The sequence below is a fragment of the Capra hircus genome, chromosome 21, assembly GCF_001704415.2.
Source record: "Capra hircus breed San Clemente chromosome 21, ASM170441v1, whole genome shotgun sequence".
Lineage (NCBI taxonomy): Eukaryota > Metazoa > Chordata > Mammalia > Artiodactyla > Bovidae > Capra > Capra hircus.
The window spans coordinates 59129694-59152038 of record NC_030828.1 but is presented as its reverse complement, the minus strand read 5'-3'; the positions used below and the strand labels follow the sequence as shown (position 1 = coordinate 59152038).

Genomic DNA, 22345 nt, shown 5'->3' with positions numbered 1-22345 from the left:
CTCATAGGTTTTGGCCACAGGGCTTTCTAGAAAGTGGGAGGAGCTTGCTCAGCCTTCAGGCAAAGGCAGCCTTCAACGTTGATACCCTAGAGGAGTCTCACCCTAAGGGAGATGGGGGGTTTCTGGGCACGGGTCCTACCTCCCCTTGGAGGATAATTCTGTGGTTATGTTCTGCACAGCCCCTCAGAGCTCCCTGGCAGGGCTGACCCCAAGGTTGCCCAGAGCAATTCAGCTCCTCTTTGCTTTGCTTCCTTCCTCACTGCCTCTCGTGGCTTCTCAGATGGCAGTAGTTGTAAAGAATCTGTCTGCCAATGCAGGAGGTGCAAGAAACTTAGGTTGGATCCCTGGATCAGGAAGATCTTCTGGAGGAGGGTGTGGCTGCCCACTCCAGTATTCTTGCCTGCAGAATCCCATGGACTGAGGAGCCTGGCGGGCTACAGTCCATGGCGTCACAAAGAGTCGGACACGACTGCATGACTTGGCACGCATGCACTGCCTCTGACTCCTACTTTGTGGGACCACATCCTAGATCATTCACCTGCTCCAAGGGCCAAGTTCTGGTTTTAGGACTCTAATTTGGGGGAACTCAAACCAAGACACCCTTTTACAGCTGGATGTGGCCTGGGGCCGTGAGAGGTGGTGTCTCTCCTGAGATGCTGTTGGTTCTGGACCAATGCAGGTGACATTTGACTGAGACTTTTTCTAAGTGACCTGCCAAGCTCAATGGTCCGTGCTTAAAACGTGGACCTGCCATTTGCCTCACTCCAAATCCCATCCACTCACTTATCTAGCAACGTGCTGGGTCTCCTGCAGGGGAAGCCAGAGGCCTCGGCCAACCCAGGGTTGGATGTGAAGGCCAACAGCCAGCAGTGGTGGCCTCTGTGCTGTTGAGAGGGGCCCTCCACGTCCTCAGGGGGAGGGTGACGGGAGAGCCCCCCACCACCCAGTACCTGTGGTCCTTTGGGTGGAAATCCTGGCTGTGACACCCTTCTCCCTTCAGAGCCTCGTGTTGCCCCAGAGAGTCCGCGGTGGGCCTGAGGCATGGCGGAAACTTTCCTGTATGTAAATCCTATAAACACTCCAGTTTCCTGGTGCCCTCTGCCAGGTGGCTCGGGGCCTTCCAGACCTCGCACCTCCAAGACGCACATTTTTCCAGAAAAACAAACAAGTGGATGCAGAGGTAAGCCTGGCCCATTTCCCTGGGGAAGAAGGCCTGGCCAGCCGGGGTGGAACACCCTTCAGGCTGCAGGGAGAGAAACTTCTCGTCACCAGTTGTGATGAGGCCTCTCTCAGGGCCTCAAGCGGGTGCAGAGGACACAGACGTGGCCCCCTTTCCTAGACCCCACGGTGTGAGAGGGAACCAGACAGGGTCCACCTCCCTGTGATCCTGCTGGTAATCGCTAAGACCCTCCAGGGGCCGAGGAGGTGCCGCCAAGGGTGTTAGCCATTGCGCTAACTGGTCTACGCAAACGACACCATTGACTCTCCGGGACCAACCTCGGGTGGGTGGTGCTCTGGATTTTCTCAGTTTCAACACCCCCTCAACTGGAAGACCCCACACTACTTTCATTGATTGCATTTTAAGGAAAGAAAGAAATTATCTCCTCATTCAATATGTGCGTTTAATTGAGATGCACCCAGATTTCTAGGGACTTCCCTTGTAGCTCAGATGGTAAAGGATCTTCCTGCAATGCAGGAGATGTGGGTTCGATCCCTGGGTTGGGAAGATCCTCTGGAGAAGGGAATGGCAACCCACTTCAGTATGCTTACCTGGAGAATCCCACGGACAGAGGAGCCTGGCGGGCTACAGTCCATGGTGTCGCAGAGTAGGACACGACTGAGCGACTAACACTACCACTACCAGATTTCTATGAAAAACGTGGGTCTCAGGTTGCAGGGAACATTGCCCCCATTTTACAGATGAGGACACAGAAGGTCACAAATGCTCTGTTGGTCTCCCCGAGCCACATAGCAGGGAGTGCCCAGCAGGGTTGTCTGGACCCAAGCCAGCTGACCCCGAACTCTAGCTCTCACCCCTTCACAGTGGCAGGTGGGGCTGGTGGGGAATCGTGGCAAACCCCACGTGACCCTGAGTGGTGGGGCAGCAGGCAGGCAGGTGGGTTGGGGACATGTTTACAGAGTACTGACAGGCTGGGCCGGGAGAGGCAGAGGAGACCCGCCAGAGGGCAGTGTGCAGGGTGAATGGGCAGAGATGTGCAGGGTGGGACTGGAGAGGCATCAAAGGGCGGAGTGTCCCAGAAGGCGCTGGGATGAAACAGAAGCAGGCTTCCCAGGTGGAGAAGTGAAGTCACTCAGTCGTGTCCGACTCTTGGCAACCCCATGGACTGTACCCTACAATGCTCCTCCGTCCATGGAATTTTCCAGGCAAGAGTATTGGAGTGGGTTGCCATTTCCTTCTCCAGAGGATCTTCCTGACCCAGGGATTGAAACCCGGGTCTCCCGCATTGTAGGCAGACGCTTTACCGTCTGAGCCACCAGGGAAGCCCTTTCCCGGGTGACGTTAGTGGTAAAGAATCTGATTGCCAATGCAGGAGACCTGAGAGATATGGGTTCGATCCCTGGCTTGGAAAGATCTCCTGGAGAAGGGCGTGGCTAGCCACTTCAGTGTTCTTGCTTGGAGAATCCCATGGACAGAGAAGCCTGGCGGGCCACAGTCCATGAAGTCACAAAGAGTCAGACACGACTGAAGCGACTCAACACTCAGGATGGAATGGCACCCCTTGAAATTGTGGTGGTTGTTGTTTTGCCATTTAGTTGATGAGTTGTGTCTGACCCTTTGCGACCCCGTGGGCAGTAGCCCTCCAGGCTCCTCTGTCCATGGGATTTCCCAGGCAAGAATACTGGAGTGGGTTGCCATTTCCTCCTCCAGGGGATCTTCCAGAACTGAGTCTCCTGGATCGGCAGCTGGATTCTTTCCCACTGAGCCACCAGCAAAAACCAAACACCTGGAGATCCCACCCCTCAAAGAGCAGCAGACGGGGCTCCTGCAGGCTCTGTCCACCTGGCCGCTGCGCCGTCTAGGACGAGGCTTCGCCCCTATCTGGGCTCCGTCTCCGGGTCTGGGCCGACATGACCCCCAGGGCCTGGACTCTCCCGCTGCGTCAGCTCCCGTTCGTGCCTCTACTCGTGCGGTGATCAGACCCATGATCTTCTTTACTCTTAAGTGTTCAGGTTGGACCATAAACCTGAGGGTCAGACTTCTGAGGCCTGCCAGGTTTTCCAGCTGCCCGCCTACCCAGGACGGGGCAGACATAGGCAAGGCTGAAGTCTGGGAGGACTGATGTTCCTAGAATGCTCCACCCCTGCTTCCCGTGTCTCCCTATCAACACACACACACACCATACACACACAGACATACCCACTCACAGACACATACACACCACACACACACACACACACATTCATAGTCACAGACACACACATTTACACACACACACACACCACACACATACTCATACAAACACACATGGACACATACACACAGGCACACATACCACACAGACACATTCTTTCTTTCACATACACAGCGCAAATTACACAGACATACTCTCTCTCTCTCACGCGCGCGCGCGCACACACACACACACACACACACACTTACTTAGCCAAACCTAGAGACAAAAGTACGACTGACCGCAGACAGGCCCCCTGCCACACTCAGCATTGTCTGTCACACCATGGCAGAGCCCCAGGGCCCAGGGGAAGGGTCTCTTCCAGGCCATATTTTCCTTCATAGCCAGATTGACCCTTTTAAAAGAAAAATATGCTTTCAAATTTTAGAATATCTAGTAACTTTTCTTCTTCACTGTTTGAAAAGAATCTCTTTCAAACTAACTGGGGTGAGAAATGCCTCTCACATAAAATGTTTTCCCTGAGTGCACCTTCTCCCTAATCTCCGTGATTCCCCGTCCTGGGAAAGTCTGCCTGTTGAGTTGGGAGCAACCTCAGCCTGGGAGACCGCATTGACCCCCAACTTGAAGAAGGAAGAGCCAGCCAGGGCCCCGAGAGCCCATCCCAGGGGAGACCCCAAGGTAGGCAGTCTGGGGGTGCAGGTTGGGAAGAGGCTTGGCTGAGCTCCTCTTCAAAGCCTGTGTTTGGGGGAGAGAGCGGAGGAAGGCTTTGTCCAGCCTGGTGGCCAAGTATACACCCCCTGGATGAGGGTTGTAGGTGACCTTCCTGCCTGCCCATCCCCTTCCACCCAAAACGGCCCGCAGAAGCCTGGCTGGAGCTCTGGGCCTGGGCCTGGCCTCCGAGGATAAATCAGAGCCGTCAGTGTGGTAGCAGCTTGATTAAAGTTCAAGGGTTTAATAGATCATTTAAAAAACCCCAAATTACTCCCACCCCTGGCCCAGCCACCTGGCCCGCTGCCCCCGGTGCTCAGCAGCTCCTGGCCCGCCCCGTCAAGGCCTGGCCAGGCCGAGGTTCCTGCCTATTCCCGGAGGACGCCGGCCGCCGAGCGAGACCCACATTCTCAGCTGCATTTAATCTGCCCTGAGACAGGCTGGCGATGAGAAAATGCAAGGGCGAGGCACGTGAGGCGAGACACGGGGAAGTTGGACAGTTGGCCGGCTTTGTTCACTGGGTAACCTGGAGCCGGGCCAGGCTCGGAGGGGCTCCCCTGGCAGCAGAAGTCTGTTCCAATTAATCGTGTTTAACCATTCTAATCACACTTTAGCACATTAATCCTATTTTCAATCCAAAACACATCTGAAACAGCGGCATGTGGGCCTTTTTATGGGAACCGCAAATCAGATGTAACGGAGAGACACAGGACCCTCGTCTGCTCTGCACTTTCACTGAACTTAAACTTAATAAAATATGGGACTGGCTTGTGGTTGGATTTACTGCACAATGCTGATGCTTTCACATATAAATAGATCCCTTAAGTGACTTAAAAACCTGTCAGAGAGCGCAGTGAAAATTTGATTATAAGGAAACCAACGATGGGTTTTCTCCCCCTCCTCCCGACGATGACATGGCGGGTCTGATGGGTGGGTGGGTAGGTGGGTGTGGGGGCTGCCTGGCTCGCTGAACCAGAGGTGGTGGCGATGCGCAGGGAGGCTCGGGACGCTGGTGCTGAGCGGCCTTGTAAAGGGGTTTATGGAGCTGTAATCTTGAAAACTTGATAAACCTCAAGCACCTCATCTTTGACGTTCCTGTCGAGTTTCTCAGGCGGTTTGACGGGAAGGACTGCAGCAAGTCTGCAGACTGGGGCGGGGTGGCGGGAGGAGGTGGGGGTGGGGTGGGGTTGTGTTCAGCGCTGTCTCTCCGGCAGAAGGCCAGGAGGAGGGAAGAGAAAGAAGATGCCCTGAGCTGCCAACAGCCAGCCACACCCAGTCTAATGGTCCAATGCCCGCCTTTCAACAGGAGAGCGTGCTTCCCAAGGGAGATGCTGCCGAAGGTCAGAGTGGAGAGGTGGGGAGAGCTCCAAGGGGAGGGCTTCCTCCAGCCTGGCCTGGGCCCTTCCTTCGTCAGGTGGGCCCTGAAGCACATAGCAAAGCGGAATTTATGCAGCCTGCGACCCTGTTCCCTTTTCCTGTGAGGCCTTGGTCTAGTAGCCGTCTCGTTCTGGAATAATAATCACTTTGCTTTTTATCCTAAGCCCAGTTAGTAGTGTGTAAGCAGCTGGATTGCTGCAGTTACGGGAAGAAGTAACTTACATCTGAGTGAAAACATTGCTACATCAATATTTTCACGTTGAACCGACAGTTCATGTTGGGTGCGATGGCTTGGGAGGTCAGAGTCCTGGTTCAAATCCTACCTCTGCCCAGCTGTGTGTCCCTGAGTGAATTACTCAATCTCCCAAGCCTCAGTTTCTTCATCCACAAAATGGGGCTGCCAAGAATATTAATGTGGTTAATTTTTTTTTTTTTAATTTGAGGATTAAGTCAAATGATTAACATACTGCCTGGCCTTTCGGAAGCTGGTTGAATGGCATCATCGACTCAATAGCCATGAGTTTGAGCAAACTCTGAGAGATAGTGAAGGACAGGGAAGCATGGTGTGCTGCAGTTCATGGGGTCAAAAAAGTCAGAAAGGATTGAGTGACTAAACAACAGAAACAGAAATGTCAGCTACCACTCCTCCCACCCCTAAAAGTCAAGGATAAAAACATTTAGGTTTCCTCATCTATTAAACAGAGCACTGACTTCTGGCATGCAAGGCAAGGTTGGCAAGGTGATTAAGGGAGATGACATCTGAAAAAGTATATGCTTGATGGATGTTGGTTCAATCAGATAGACATTATCTTTAGCACTTTACATTAAGACAGCTATATAGTAAAATTACTTAAGTAGAACTTTAAAATTTTTTAAAAGAAAGAGGGGACGCAATGAGATCAAATATCCTGGCTAATATAATTGTATTTGAGCATTGAACTTGGCACTGGGTTTCTGGAAAAAGGCAAAAAGGGAAATAGGACGAAGTAAGTCATCCTCGTTATTCATTTATTCAGTTAATCAACTCCGCAAGCACTCACTTAAGGCGCACTATACACCAGAAACTGCTTTTGGCAAAGGAGAAGGGAAAGGTTATTGATTCTTCAGGCCCAGATTTCTCCAAAAACTACACTTTAGCTCAGTTTCCCAAGTTGGCTCTTCTAGAAGATTCAGCCTTCTAGAATGATTTTTACAGGGGGTAGAGAAGCTTTCCTATAATCAGCTACTTAGTGAGCTTCAACCCAAAGTCAGTCAAGGCTTTTTGGCACGGGCAATGCTTTAAAATCAATTTCCCAATATGCAATGCCTGCCTCCTCTCTGTCTGAAACAGTACAGGTTTCAGGGAGGTGATGGAAAGAAATGTATGCAGAGATGCAAATTCAATGTCCCAGCCTTAATTTGGATCCGGGGTGGGAGTTATCAATTCATGCTAAATAAAATATGCAACAGTTCATATCGTGTTGGGAAGTGGGGAGAAAAAAAAAAGAAAGATGCTGCAAAGCACTTGGATGGGAACCAGGATTAGAGTCTGATGTTTGGCTTTCTAAGTAAACACGTCTAGCTTTTTATTTTACAAATAACAATCTGGAAAGATGCATTAAGGAATCTAAATGCAAAATAGAAATGAGTTTATCCAGGTAAGTAAGGTTTTATTAAACAATTTAATTCATTCCAGTTCCTTTGGAAGAAACTGTGGGTTATGGTTAATGTATTGAATCAGACAGCAAATGCATTCATGAAGCCACCTGCATTTAATATACAACTGTCAGAAAACTGCTCACCAGCCCTTTCCCAGAGAGCAACAAGCTGAAGTAGATTTTATTTGGGGAAACGCAACAACAGAAATGGTCAACGAGTATACAAAGCAAAGACCATCTCAAGCTGGAATGTTAGCAGCTGAGAATGTGAATGAGGATTTTGGAGCACCAAGGACCTCTCACAATTCTCGCCACTTTCAAATGTGCCGGAAAGAGATTTTTCAGATGGGGAGAAAAGCGAAAGCTACAAAAAAAAAAAAGCCAACAGGAATGAAAACACAGGTCCCTGCAGATACCATGACAAAAATAAATCAACTTATGAAATAAGTCTGTAACAGCCACGCTCAAACCAGGAAATTCTCAGAACAAGTATAATCATTTTATGAGCATGTTAAAAAAAAATCCTCTATTCTTATACTGCTCATTACTGAGAGAGCTAGATGGCTTTGCATGGACATTTATGCTCTGTTTGGTACCCCTGGTATTCATGGTTTCAGAACAGGTATTTCCCAAGTCCTTTGGCAAAAGAAAAGTCATTGCTTTTTACATTAAGGGGTTTACCAGGCATCTGGTAAGAAGCAATAAAATTATCTGTGATTACAGGTACACATGGAGGCTCGGGAACACAGTCGTTCTGTGTTGGCGCTCTGCTACACTGAGCTATTTCCTCAAACACCTTCTGATGGTTCCTCCTACGTTTTCTGAAAGTCCCCTAGTTGCTCTTCAACCCAGTCCTTCCCATTTTAAAATGTTACCTTCTATCTGGGCTTTTAACTCAGATCATGCCTGACACAGGATAGGCCTGAAAGGAGTGGATCAGATGTAACCCTGATGAATAGAAAGCAGTACAGCCACTGCAAAAAGCAGCCTGGCAGTTCCTCAAAAAACTAAACATCGAATTACCATAGGATCCAGCAATTCCACCTCTGGGTATATTCGCCAAAGAATGGAAAGTAGAGACATGAGCAGATGTTTGTACACTCATGTTCAGAGCAGCGTTATTCACAATAGCCGAAAGGTGGAAACAGCCCATGTGTCCACGGACGGATGGACAGATAAACAAAATGTGGTCTATTCAGACGATGAACTATCATTAGGTCTTAAAAAGGAAGAAAATTCTGCCATATGCTACAACGCCGAGGAACCTTGAGGATATTATCCTGAGTGAGATAAGCCAGTTGCAAAAAGACGAATATTGCATGATTCCATTTATACGAGGTACTTGGCATAGTCAGATTCGTAGAGACAGAAAGTTGAAGGGTGGTTGCCCGGGGCTAGGGGAGGTGGGAATGGGGAGTGAGAGTTTGATGGGTATAGAGTTTCAATTTGACACGATAAGAAGAGTTCTGGAGATGAATGGGTGACTGTCGCAGAGAAGTGTAAATGTACCCACGCATGCCGCTGAACTGTATGCTTAAAATGTAAATACGAGTGGAAGTGAAAGTCACCCAGCCATGTCTGACTCTTTGTGACCCCATGGCCTTTACAGTGCATGGAATTCTCCAGGCCAGAGACTGGAATGGGTAGCCTTTCCCTTCTCCAGGGGATATTCCCAACCCAGGGATTGAACCCAGGTCTCCCACACTGCAGGCAGACTTTTACCAGCTGAGCCACAAGGGAAGCCCAAGAATACGAGAGTGGGTAGCCTAAATGTAAATATTAAAATGGTATCATGCCACATCAATTTAACCCTGAGATAATGAACCATTTCTTAATGATCTTCACAGAAGTTCCGTTGGGTGGCATGTTGAGTTCTCAGAATTAGAAGAGAGGAAGAAGGTGAGACTGGACACCAGGACCTCGGGCCTGGTGCCCAAGGAGCCAAGCCGAGGTGGGTGCCCATAGGGAGTGGTGTTTCAGGAAGCAGAGCTGGCCCTGCTGTGAGATGACAGCAGCTGACGTTTATTCAGCACTGAGTGTCCAGAGCAATTTCATCTCTATTATTTCATTAACGTCTTGGAACAATCCTGAAAGGCCAGTCATATTATCACCCCATTTCACTGATGAGAGAGTCAGTGAGGCTCATGTACAGGAACTACACCCTGGAGCAGTTGGGAAGAATAGAATGTTGCTGGGAGCTGGTGATGGACACGGAGGCCTGACGTGCTGTGGTCCATGGGATCGCAAAGAGTCGGACACGACTGAGCAACTGAGCTGAGCTGAACTGAACTGGGAAACCCTATTATAGGGGACTTTCCTTCTTAATACCTCTGTGCCTCCCAGAGGAGAACCAAAGAAGCTCCTTCACCTCTTGGCCTCCTCCTCTTCCAGGAAGCCTTCCCAGAGTGCACATAGCCCAGATGACACACATCCCTCAAGAGGATGAAGTGATTGTCAGCCGTTCCCAGGGCATTAGTGGTCAACACAGAAGGACATAGCTTGCTTCCCAGAAGTGTCCACTTAGCCTCTACCATCAGACTACAAGTTCTCAAGAGCAGGCACCTTCCCTTGGGTTATCTGCTGTGCCGAGCACAGTGCTGGGAGCACAGTGAGGGCTCAAAGTGCTTACAAATAGGTGACAGACTAGTGGGGGCTGCTCAGGAGTCCTGTGGTGGTTCCTCTAACCAAGCTTGCAGGGGGAAGCTTTGACCTGCTCCAGAGGGACTGGCTTGGAAGGAGCACTCCATGTGCAAGCAGCCACCTCCCTCTCCACTGGCTCAGGGCAAAGACAGAAAGAATCCTCTGTGCCAGGAACTTTCACACACAGCCCTGCGTAGTCCTCACCTTGCCATGGGGCATGTTTCCCATCGTGCAGAGGAGCATGGGGAGGTCAAGGTCAAGGCCTCGTCAAGTACAGCTTCAAGGAGGCCAGGGCTGCCTGCTTCAAGGCTCTTCCTGCCAGATGCTGCTGCTGTGCAGGCTAGAGTGGGGGCAGGGCACGAGGTCAGAGGTGACTGCGGGGAGTTGGCGGGGGGTGGGGGGGTGGTGGTGTGGGGGGCGAGGGGGTGGGGGAGCAGCAGGCAGGAGGATGGGGATGGGAACCCCCTCCTGGAGTTCCTTTCTGGGGTCAGATTAGGGGGTGAGGGTGGGGTGCATACCAGGTCCTGAAGGGCCCTCAAGGTACAACCAAAGGGCTGAGCACAAATTCAGAGACGGGTTCAAATTTCAGACTGCCTCCAATTAGCCTAGGGACTGGGGGTTCCATGTAACATTAGTTTCCTCATTTGTAAACAGACTATATAGAGACGATCTCCTTCCTCTGGAAGAATGGGAAAAAAATGAGCTTTCAGACGCCGCAGGGCTCGGCATACAGTGCTGTTAAGCCAGTGTTTGCTGAAAGACTATTAGCCAGATAGCTGTGCGGGCCCTCGGGGCCCAGGGCTCACAAGATCGCTCTGTCACGTGTCTGTGGGCTTTATAAGCACTTGGCTGATTTACTCTGGGGAGCCTGCGAGGTGTGTTGGAAGACAGCTACCCGATTGTAAGGGAGGAAACGGCGACTCTGAAGGTGACCCGACTTGTACAAGGTCTCAGGGCTGGTGTGGGAGGGGCTACACTTCTGACTGTGGAGTCAGAGCTCACGGTGCCCCTTAGAGAAGAGGGCTGCAGGCTGCCTTTCCCTGCAAGGTCAGAGAAGCCGGAGAAGGCCATGCCACGCCTTGCTGAAGCAGACCCAGCTCCTCGGCCCTGTGTCGCCGGCCCTGGTGAGGCACGTGTGCTGTAGTCATCTCCTTACTCAGTGAGGTCTCCTCCGGTGCTGCTCGTGTCTGGATCCAGAATGCCCAGCCCCGTGTCTGCCATACAGACGCTCAGTGGGTGCCTGGATGAGTGCATGAAGTGAAAGAACAAATGAGTGTCCATATGAACCAACAGTCCTTTAAAAAAAAATATTTTTTTTAGTTTTAGTTTTTGGTCCCGTGTCATGGGGATCCTAGTTCCTGGACTAGGGATTGAACCAAGGAAATCCCCCAAATGGTTCTAGCTTTTTTTTTTTTTTCCCGGAGTGGGATGCGTGGAACACAGCCTGCTCATCATTGTGCTTCATTCATTCAGAGGAGGTTTAAGCTGGATGTCTTGCAGCGGGGCATGGGTTCAGGTTAGGCAGGGCAATGCCTGCAGCCCTGAGTGGTAGAGATGGTGGGGCCAAAGGAGGGAGAAAGGTAAACCCAACTGAGAGAGGAGAGGAGGTCTGTGGGGCTCGGACTGGAGAGCTTCTTTGGCCAGAGTGACAGCAGAGCCAGCCTCAGGGGAGATGACCTGGGCAGGCGCACGGCGCTCCACGCTCAGAAGGGCCCTGTGCTTGGTGTACTGCTTTCCTGCTGTCGTCCTGAAATTCTGGAACAAAGTCCCCGCATTGTCATTTTGCAACTGGTCCTGCAAAGTATGAATCTGTTAGAGATGAGAGGAGAGATGCGGTGCTGGAATCTTCCACCTGCTCCTTCCGCGTGCTTCTGGAGGCGCGAGTGTGCAAAGCCTGTCTCCCCACTTGGATGGTCACTCCTCTCTGCAGGGAGGATCAGATCCAAGTTCTTGGAAGCACCTGGGGCAGGGTCAGAATGAGGGTGAGATGCTTGAGACCTTTGCCTCAGGCACCAAAACTAAGAGACCAAATAATATTCAGTAATCAACATAAAGAATATCTTAATATAGTATTTTAAAATCTAAATGAATGCCAAAACTCCATGATGAGCAAAAAAAAATCAGAATTTTATATTTACCGGATCAAGAACATGAGGGCGTTGAGTCATATTGGGGCCGAAGGCAGAAGGAAAAATACATGCCCTGATATACATATTTTTACATACTTTTCAACTGTTAACTTGTTTCCCCAGAACAATTAAAGTGGTTAAAAAGTTACTGAAAAATTGGAAGCTAATACACTTGTGAGTGCATTAAAACTCACAAGATTATCTTAAGCTGAAATATTTTATTCATATTCCAAACAGAATTTACTATAATTTTATTTTTCTGATTGTAAGGAAAGCAAACTCATCAAAAATATTTTAAAAAACTTACCTGAAACTAGCACAACATTGTAAGTCAACTATACTTCAGTCAAAAAAAAACCTGCTGCACTTCCCTGATGGTCCCGCGGTTAAGACCCAGCACTTTCACTACAACGGCTGTGGGTTCAGTCCCTGGTCCAGGAAGTTCCACATACTACTTGGTGCAGCCTATATACAATAATGTGAATGTACTTAATGCCACTGAATTGTCCACTTAAAATGGTTAAACTGGGAATGATATGGATATTTTGCACAATAAAAATAATATTATTTCCCTTGATTGCTGAGTTTTTCAGATCCTCCTTAAATTTATGCTTAACCTAAGTGCCTCATTCACCCTAGTCCAGTCCTAACCAAGATGCAGAGGCCCCAGGAGCAAAGCTGAGACACCAGGATGTACCACTTACATTGTTGGAGATAAAAAATGATTCTGAATTTGCACTGGCAGGTGAGTACAAGAGAGAGGTTAGATTTAATCAATGCCCATGCTTCAAATGAACAACAGAAGTATTAATAAATGGTGGGTCCTTGTCTTCACAGAGAAGAGACATAAAGCTTATAAGCTGGGGATGATTTCCAACGTCCAGTGATAACATCTATTTGATAATGTGTTTATTGAGCACTTACTATGTAGCAGGAATTGAACTAATGCTTTGCTTGCATTTAATCCCCACAACAGCACAACACAGTGAGAGGCTACTATTATCCTCACCTGCAGACAGGTAAAACAGGCAAAGACATGTGAAGGAAATGGCCTAAGGCAACACCACCAGTGAGTGGCAGGGTGGGGACTAGAAGCCAGGTCCCCACCATCCTGCTCTTAACCTCTATCCCCTCATCACCTCTCATACTGGCACTAGCTACCAGGTGTAAGTGCCCATTCACATCCCAACAAGATCACTGTTCTTTTCATTCTTTTAATCATTTATGCACTTATTCATCCAACAGACAGATTGGCTCTGAGCTGGGCATTATAGGAAACGTGAAAGTGATCTCCCTGGAATCTTGACTTTAGAGGGTTTGGGGCCCAATAGAAGGTAAAAGGGGGACTTCACTAGGGGCTTAGGGGTAAAGACTCTACCTTCAAAATGGGAGACATGGGTCAGATCCCTGGGTCAGGAAGATCCTCTGGAGAAGGAAATGGCAACCCACTCCAATCTTCTTGCCTGGGAAATCCCATCAACAGAGGAGCCTGGTGAGTCATGGGGTCACAAAGAGTTGGACTTAGCAACTAAATGACAACAAAGGTAGAGGGCGTAAAGACATTTGGCCAGGCTGGAAGGAAGATGCATCGAGTTAGGTATGGATGAAGCATAGCGCAAACCCAAATTGGGAGAGGTCAAAATTAACCAGGGCCATCAGATGGGCTTCCTGGAGGTGGTGGCTTTGGAGCCATCTGGAAGCCTGCACAGACTCACAATATCCAGACTCCATGAGGACATCTTGCCACTAGGTAAGAGGACAGTGTGGGATACTAGCTAGAGCCGGGAGTGGTTCTGGTCTGTTCTGTGGTTCTGCACTGTGGCTCTGGTCTGTTCTCCGCCTTTAGCCTCCTACAATCTTGGGCAACTCACCTACCAGGTCTGCAAGAACTCAGTTTCTTTGTCTGAAAAAAAAAAAAACAGCAAGCCTGACCACACCATACTGGCTTTCCATTCTGAAAGAAAAAGGAGAAAACATACATCAAATGCCTAACACATGTGTCAGAGAGTAAAATACTTTGTGTCTGGAGATGAAAACTAAGACACTTAATCATTTTTTTAGAGTATGTAAAATTGCCTGGTGAAAGTGAATGAATACATTTGAGCTGGAAAGCATGGAGTTGGTTGCTATGCTCTATTACTTCCCACAGTTCACTGTAGCTTAAATATTTTGTCCAGTATTTATATTGCATAAATTCCTTTAATGTATTAGTGGGTCCTCCTGATTATAAAAATAGAAGAATAAGTAACTGCATAACCAAGAGAGGTCCTTGAGTATTTGATTGTGCCTCATTTTTTCCCCCTCTTGCGTTGACAAGCTAGAAAAGAGGGTGTGTTCTTCACCCTAAACCTCTAGCACTTTCCTCAGGAGCAGCAAATGGGCTGTGGCCATGCCTCCTGCTTGCCTGCCATACATGAGGAGTTTGAAAATGTGTCTGCAAAGAGTATAGGAATTCTTGTTGCAGCTCAACTAAGAGGCAAGTTATCGTAAGAGAAGGTGGGAAGGGAGGGGGCCGGTGCTGGCCCGCCAGCCTGAGGGAGAGCTAGACCAGCCCCGGGGGTAGACCCCTTTCAGCCTTTCAAAATACATGTTTTGATCTCTACTAGTCACTTTAGTGGCCCCTCAGCTTCCCACCAGCTCTGCTCTGCCAATTTCTGTACCTACTTACAAACCGACTCCTCTGAACAGCCCACAGGGCAAGGCCTCTAAGGCAGAGCTGATGGGGTTGGCCAATCACCAGTCAGCAGCCTCCTTGGTGTCTACTCTTGTCCAGTCAGCAAAGGCCAGGGTGGAAACACTAGGGGGTGCTCTCCCTATCAGGGTGAAGTGTCTGCCTCTGGTCCAGTCACTTAAGGCTGGGTGAAAACATTGTGGGATACTATGAAGAAGACTGGGAGTGGGCAGGAACTTCTGGACAATTCAATGAGGAAGTTGTTTCTGGGTAGTTTCTCTTGGAGAGAGAGAATTGTTGAGAGGAAAGTCAAGGAAGACGGTATTTTACTTTCTCTAAATAAAAATAACAGTGAAGAAGAGGAGGAAAAGTGTTGCTAACACATTGATTGATGTGTAGAGGGTGCGTGGTCTTACATGCCTCTCTTATTTGATTTGCAAACTCTGCTAATTCATCCATGTGCTCCTCCAAATCCTCTGCCCAATCCCTCTTCAATTCTGGCTGCTGGTGGGGCAGACATGGATGGAGCAGGTGGACAGGAGTCCCTGGACTCTGGCTTCTTGTGAGGTTCAGCTAGTGAGAGGTGTCAAGGGGTCAGGAACAACGAGACTGGGGATCTGTACTCCCTGAACCCCCTGCCCTGCAGAGCTGACCATGGCCCCGGACTGGGCTCTCCTCTCTCAAAGTGGCTGATTCCAGAAGGAGAAGGTCCTTCTGGACTCCAGTAACTATGCCCTCCCTTCCCCACTGTCCCAGTTTCTCAAGGCCTGCAGTAGTTACAGCAGGCTGTAACCCTACTTTGTAATAGGCCCTTTGTATAAACTCTTTTTGAATAAATCCTAGAATTATCATATTTCAAAATTGCCACTTGTTTCTTACTGGGCCCTGATTGATCCCTCACCTCCCCAAGGGAGATACTGCTAGGTCTTCATATGCATAGATTAGGAAGTCAATCCTTAGATAGGTTTCAGGATTTTGCCCAGTATCATGGGGCATAAATGACAGTGAGATTCCGAGCTCTGATCTGTCTGATGCCAAAGCCAAGCTCTTTGTCACTTAAGAGTATGCCTGCCAAAGTGGCCAAGTGGTGTCATAGCCAGGCCTCTGTGTGTCGCTGCCCAGGCACTGTCCACAGAGGTGACACCTTCATGCAATCACTGGAAACAGCTCAGGCAAGACTGAGCAGTGTGCGTGCACGCATGCCCAGTTGTGTCTGACTTTTTGTGACCCCGTGGGCTGTAGCCCCCCAGGCTCCTCCGTCCAGTGGGACTTCCCCGGCAGGAATACTGTAATGGATTGCCATTTCCTCCTCCAGGGAATCTTCCCAACCCAGGGATCGAACCCGTGTCTCTTGCGTCCCCTGCTTTGGCAGGCAGATTCTTTACGAGTTGAGCCACCGGGAAAGCCCCTAAGCAGCAAGGCAAGCCAAGTTCCAGGGGGAGGACGAGCCATCCAGCCTCGACAGGGAATCTCCCCAGGATGAAGAACATGGACGGAACTTCATATAAATAACAGACAGAGGAACAAAGGAAGAGGGCAGGGAGCAAGCCATGCTAAGAGGGGAAGAGGAAAAGGGAAACAGCGAAGAAATACAGCTCCGGCTGCAGACACTCAAGAATGTACTAGAAGACAGATGAATGGGGGAGCCGAAATCCTGCCGAAGGACAGTTGGACAAGTTAAGACGGGACTTTGCTGGGATTAACTGGGAGAGAAAAGAAGAGGATGCGGGGTTGTGGGGATGTTCTGGGGTTACTGCTAAGATGCTGCTGCTGACAGCAGGGGAAATGGGGGATTTGGGGGCCCAATGGAATCGTCCCCACAGTGGGGGCAGCAACATGCTGTGTGAGAGCCCCATGCCTGGAGCAGATGGCCTGAGGCGGCCTGAGTGAATAGACTCCGAGGCCCACAGGAAGCCATCTTCCATCCCAGCCGGAGGGGAAAAGGGCTGACAGGTGTGCTTGGACCACTGAGCGGTAGGGACAAGGAGGGGACAGAGGGCAAGAGCTCCATGTGAGACCCAGCCTGCAGAAGGCACTGGGGCACCCACTGTCCAGGGTGGGGGGAAGGGATCATGTGGGCAGTGAGAGTGGGTAGGGGAAGGGCAATGATGCGAAAGGGTCAGACTTTAGGCTGAAGGAAGAAGAAATTCTAATTGCTCAGAGGCAGGAAAGAAACAGAAGTAGGGAAAAAGAAGTGAGAATAAAAAAGGGGCCATCTTTCAACTTTTACGACTATTACGGTTTGAATTGTGTTCACTGTGAAAGTTATATTGAAGTCTGAACCCCAGTATCTCAGAATGTGACCTTATGTGGAGATAGAGGGTCTTTTAAAAAAATTGATATGGGACTTCCCTGGTGGTCCAGTGGCTAAGACTCTGCACTGTCAAGACCAGGGGACTTCCCTGGTAGACTAGTTGCTAAGACTCTGCACTGCCATGCAGGGGGCCCAGGTTCGATCCCTGGTCAGGGAACTAGATCCCACATGTCACAAATAAAAGATCCTGCATGCCTCAATTAAGACCCAGCACAGCCCAAAAAAAAGGAAATAAAAATTTTTCAAAAATTAGGATGTTAAAAAATTGATGTGCAATTGCACATAACATTGTGTTAGTTTTAAGTGCTCAGTTCAGTCACTTAGTCGTGTCTGACTCTGCAACCCCATGGACTGCAGCACGCCATGCTTCCCTATCTATCACCAACTCCTGCAGCTTGCTCAAACTTAGGTCCTTTGAATCAGTGATGCCATCCAACCATCTCATCCTCTGTCATCCCCTTCTCCATGAGTCCTTCCAATGAATATTCAGGACTGATTTCCTTTCAACATGTGTATATCGGAAAATGATCACCAAACTAAGGTTAGTTACCATGCATCACCACACATTATCAAAAAATTTTTTCCCTGTAATGTGAACTTCTAAGATCAACTTTCTCAGCAACTTTCAAATGTACAATATAGTATTGTTAACTGTAACTGTGGTGTTGGAGAAGACTCTTGAGAGTCCCTTGGACTGCAAGGAGATCAAACCAGTCAACTCTAAAGGAAATCAGTCCTGAATATTCATTGGAAGGATGCTGAAGCTGAGGCTCCAATACTTTGGCCACCTGATATAAAGAACTGACTCATTGGAAAAGACCCTGATGCTGGGAAAGATTGAAGGCAGGAGGAGAAAGGGATGCCAGAGGATGAGATAGTTGGATAGCATCACTGACTCAGTGGACATGGGTTTGAGCAAACTCTGGGACTTGGTGATAGACAGGGAAGCCTGGCAGTTCATGGAGTCGCAAAGAATCAGACATGACTAAGCGACTGAACTGAACTGAACTGTAGTCACCAGGCTGTACGTACCATCCTCAGAACTCACTTATAACTGGAAGTCTGTACATTTTGACCTACTTTGCCCAATTCCTCCACCTCCTTCCCTCTCCTGCCTCTGGTAACCATAATCTGTTCTTTGTAAGTTTGGGTTTTTTTTTTTAGATTCCACATATAAGTGAAAGTCATTCAGTTGTGTCCGACTCTTTGCGACCCCATGGACTGCAGCATGCCAGGCTTCCTTGTCCATCACCAACTCTCAGAGCTTGCTCAAATTCATGCCCATTGGAAAACATCCATCTTCATTGTAATGGAGAGAGGGTCTTTATAGAGATAATCAAGTTAAGATGAAATCATTAGGGTGGGCCTTAATCCAGTAGATGTGCTCAGTAGTTCAGTTGGGTCTGACTCTTTGAGACCCCATGGACTATAGCCTGCCAGGCTCCTCTGTCCATGGGATTATCCTGCCAAGAACACTGGAGTGGGTTGCCATTTCCTTCTCCTTACTGAAGAGGGGGTGTGTCAAACATGTGCTGAACAAGAATACACCTCATTTGCTTGGTCCCCAAACCTTATAAACGCTGTCACCTTTGTCATTATCATCATCATGGATGGACTGATCAACTTGCACAAGCAAGTGGAAGACTTCGGATTTGAATCCAGGTAGTCTGATCCAATGCTTACACACTAACATCATTTTATATCTTCCCCACCATCGACTTCAGCTCTGTTCAGAGTGTTGAGTTATGACAAAAACAGAGTACTTCAACTGTTCTAGAAGACACAGTATCCCGGATGACTGCGTCCTTACAAAAAGGGGGAATTTGGACGCTGAGATAGCCAGGCACAGAAGGAAGCTGGTGTGAAGACACAGCGGGAGAAGGCCGTGGGAGGAGGGAAGACTGGAGTGATCTGTGTTGCAAGCCAAGGGACACCAAAGATATCTGGTCACTTCAAAGGCCAGGAAGAGGCTCTCTGTGAGAGAAGGGATTTTGGTTAAGCCCTCCAGCCTGTGCTACATTGTTCTGGTACCTAGGAAAGGAAGACAGCAAACCATGAAAGCAGGTTGGGAGGTGACGGGACGGAGCAATGCATGCCCAGCGTGGGCAGCGTGGGACCTGGGTGAGAAGGGGTCTCAGGTTCCGCAAGAGAAGCCCCAGGAAACATTCCCCCAGGGTCACTCTCTGTCTACTGCAGTTCCCTGGCCTCCTCACACAGTTCCCTCTGCCAAGGAATGCTCCCCATAGCTTCACATCCTCCCCGTCTCTTAAGACAGAGCCCTGCGGTGAGATATTTCCTTATTCCAGCCTCTTTGAGATTCATCAGAAAGTCTTGATCTGTCTGTTCATTGCCAAGCATTGGATGGATGCAACTTTTGGGAAACACCATTTTCTGTCCCCTTCACCTGACACCTGGAGGCCCACCTGCTGGCCCTCCTTTCTGCTGCCCACCTGATCCCCTCTTCTGCTCTGCCCCAGCCCTGGACAAAGCGCCCGGCACACGGGCGCACCCGAGGACGCCTTGGCTGGAGTCTGTCTGGTTCCTCATCAGTCACTCGCATAACATCAGGAGCAGCAAGCCCAGACAATGATGTTTTTATACTTCTCAAAACTGCTTTCAGTGTCTCGTTAAGTAATTGCATGCTTAATATTGCTGGGAAATAGTCTCTAAATGCCAGAGTGGGAGAAAGCAGTTTTCAGAGTACAGGAAATGATACAGTTTTTTTTTTTTTTTTTTTTTTTTCTGCTCAAGCCTCCAGCTCCTAAACGGAGAAACAGAATATTCCCAAATCCATAAAAAAAATTTTTTTTTTGATAGATAATACAGATGTTCCTTGCTTTACAAAATAGACTGTCCTGGCAATATTGGGTGTAAATCAAATTTCTTAAAATCGAATTACATTGAAAATGCACCCTGGGAATGTGCTTTAAAAAGAAATCCTGCAACGAATTCTTTTGTAAATCAAAGAGACACTCATTCATTTGGTCATTCCGTCGTTTATTTATTCCAGCAGTCTTCAGCTCTGGCCAAACATCAGAATCACCTGGGGAGCTTTTAAAAAATATACCATATTGAGGCTCCACCCCTAGAGGTTTCCTTTTAATTGGTCTGGGGTGGGGCCCAGGTCTCAGTATTTTTAAAAACTCCCAGAAGATTCTGATGTGCAGCCAGGCTCGAGAACCGCTGGTTTATTCAATAAACATTTATTAAGAATCCTCTAAGTCAGACCCAGACTAAGTGCTGGAAATTGAGTGACTACTAATAAGACACAGCTTGTTTCCTCCCAGGAGCTTAGAGTCTAGAGGCCAATATAGATACATTAGCAGACAATTTCCCTTGTAATGTGAAGTCTGGGACTAATATATCGGCGTTCATCTATTTTATAAGTTTAGATTTTTCATACAGCTGATTGGGCTTTTTGCTTTTTGTATTAACTGAGGCACCATTAAATAACATCTTTGAGACTGTTTTATCTATTCTGACACAGGTTTCTTTCTATTGGTATTTATTTGCCTTATCTGTCTTTCTCTGTATCTTCACTTTCTGTATTTCTGTGGCATTCTATTTTGGCCTGATCTCTTAAATGTCGTAGAATTCACTCATGAAAAATTCACCAGGAAAAGATCTCAGTCTTTTAATAGATGAGTTTGATCCATTTACATCTGCTGCATGTATTTGGGCTGACTTCTGCCTTTTGGTTCTGTGTTTGCTATTCACTATGATTTCTCACTGCTTTTCTCTTTTCCTGTTTTATAACATTAAATCAAGTCTTCATTAGTTTCTTTCCCCCTTTCGATTGTTTGGAAGTTATTCTTTTATAGTTTTAGTGTTCGACTTTACATTTTTCAGCTTGAAAGAAGTTGCTTAACTTCTGTTTTAAAAAATACTTCTATCATCTTCTGGGACAATACAATGATTTAATTTATTTTACTGAAGTATAGTTGAGTTACAGCATTATGTTAGTTTCTGGTGTATAGCAAAGTGATTCAGTTTTATTTGTAACTGAATCTGTACATGACTCAATATATATATTTAGTTATATATATATAAATATAAATAATTCAGATTTTTTCCACTATGGTTTATAATAAGATATTGAATCTAGTTTCCTGTACTGTGTAGTAGAAGCTTCTTGTTTATATATTTTATGGATAGTGGTTTGTACCTGCTAATCCAAACTCCTAATTTATCCCTTCCCTCCTTCCCCTTTGGTAACCATAAGTTTGTTCTCAGTGTTTATGAGTCAGTTTCTGTTTAACACAATGATTTTAGAGTGTTTTAACTTTCATCTCCTATTTCCCAATTATCCTCTAACATTTGTGAAGTATTTTAGTTCATTCTTGTGTTTAAAATTCCCCACACACCATGACTTTTTAAAATTCTATACAATGTTTGTTTGGATTTAGCAGCGTATATATTAATTTCATTTCTGGCAAATTGCTTCTTGACTCCCACTCCTTTTTTTTTTTTTTAGACTTAATATTTTTCTCTTTGAATCAGGTCCTTTTATTAAGGTCCACAATCCCTTTTATGTATTTGTGAATTCAAAAAGCTTTAATAACCAAAAATTACTGAAACTATTTTCTATGGAAATAGTAGTGCATTTGGTTAGGGGACACTGCCCTAGATGGTACTATAGTGAAATGTGATACTTTTTCAAATCCGAAACATTTCAGGGCACCTTCCACGCCAGCTCAGGCCACGTGTCGTGAAAGGGCGATTCCACACTTGTGTAAATTGGAGGAAAAGGACCTGCAGCTTGGGAGGGTCACAGGCCACAGCCATCTTCTGGGTGTTTCTATTCAGAGGCAATCACTCCTTCTTCCAGAGTTTTATGACTAGCTTGTGACAGAACTAATACCTGTCAGGCCTTGTGTTCATAACTGTTCACCAAGGGTCCTCCTGCCACATACTTGTCCCACTTTGCTGGGGGTGCCTCTGTAGGCTGATAGCCACCCCTTCACAAACTACCTTTATATTGCATTTCCAGCAATATCAGATAATACATCTTAGACTGAGGTCTGTCTAGTTCTTGAGGTGACTTAGGGGTGGGAAACCTCCTCATCCATATTTTCTTTACCTATTGTCAATCAAAAAATAAAATCCAAGAGATATTTGTCTACTAAGAAAAGCTACTTTCATTTGCATGGAAAAGCAGATGTGTGCATGTGTGCACGTGCGTGTGTGTGTGTGTAAGAAGACACAAGACATGGTAATAGCAGTTACCTCTGGATTGGAAAGGAGATTTGATTCTAGTGAATACCCTTTCTTCTACCACATGTGTGCTAAACTGCTTCAGTTGTGTCCAACTCTTTGTGACCCCGTGGACTGTAGCCCATCAGGCTCCTCTGTTCATGGGTTTCTCCAAGCAAAAATACTAGAGTGGGTGTCATTTTCTCCTCCAGGGGATCTTCCCAACCCAGGTGTCAAACCCAGGTCTCCTGCATTGCAGGCAGATTCTTTACTGTCTGTGCCCCTAGGGAAGCCCACAGGCA

General features: G+C 47.6%; 1 non-coding gene across 1 annotated transcript; it reads left to right on the top strand.

Moving 5' to 3' along the window:
* TRNAD-GUC lies at positions 16886-17007 on the top strand. Its single transcript has 2 exons — positions 16886-16922; positions 16972-17007. It is a non-coding gene; the product is annotated as a tRNA-Asp (tRNA).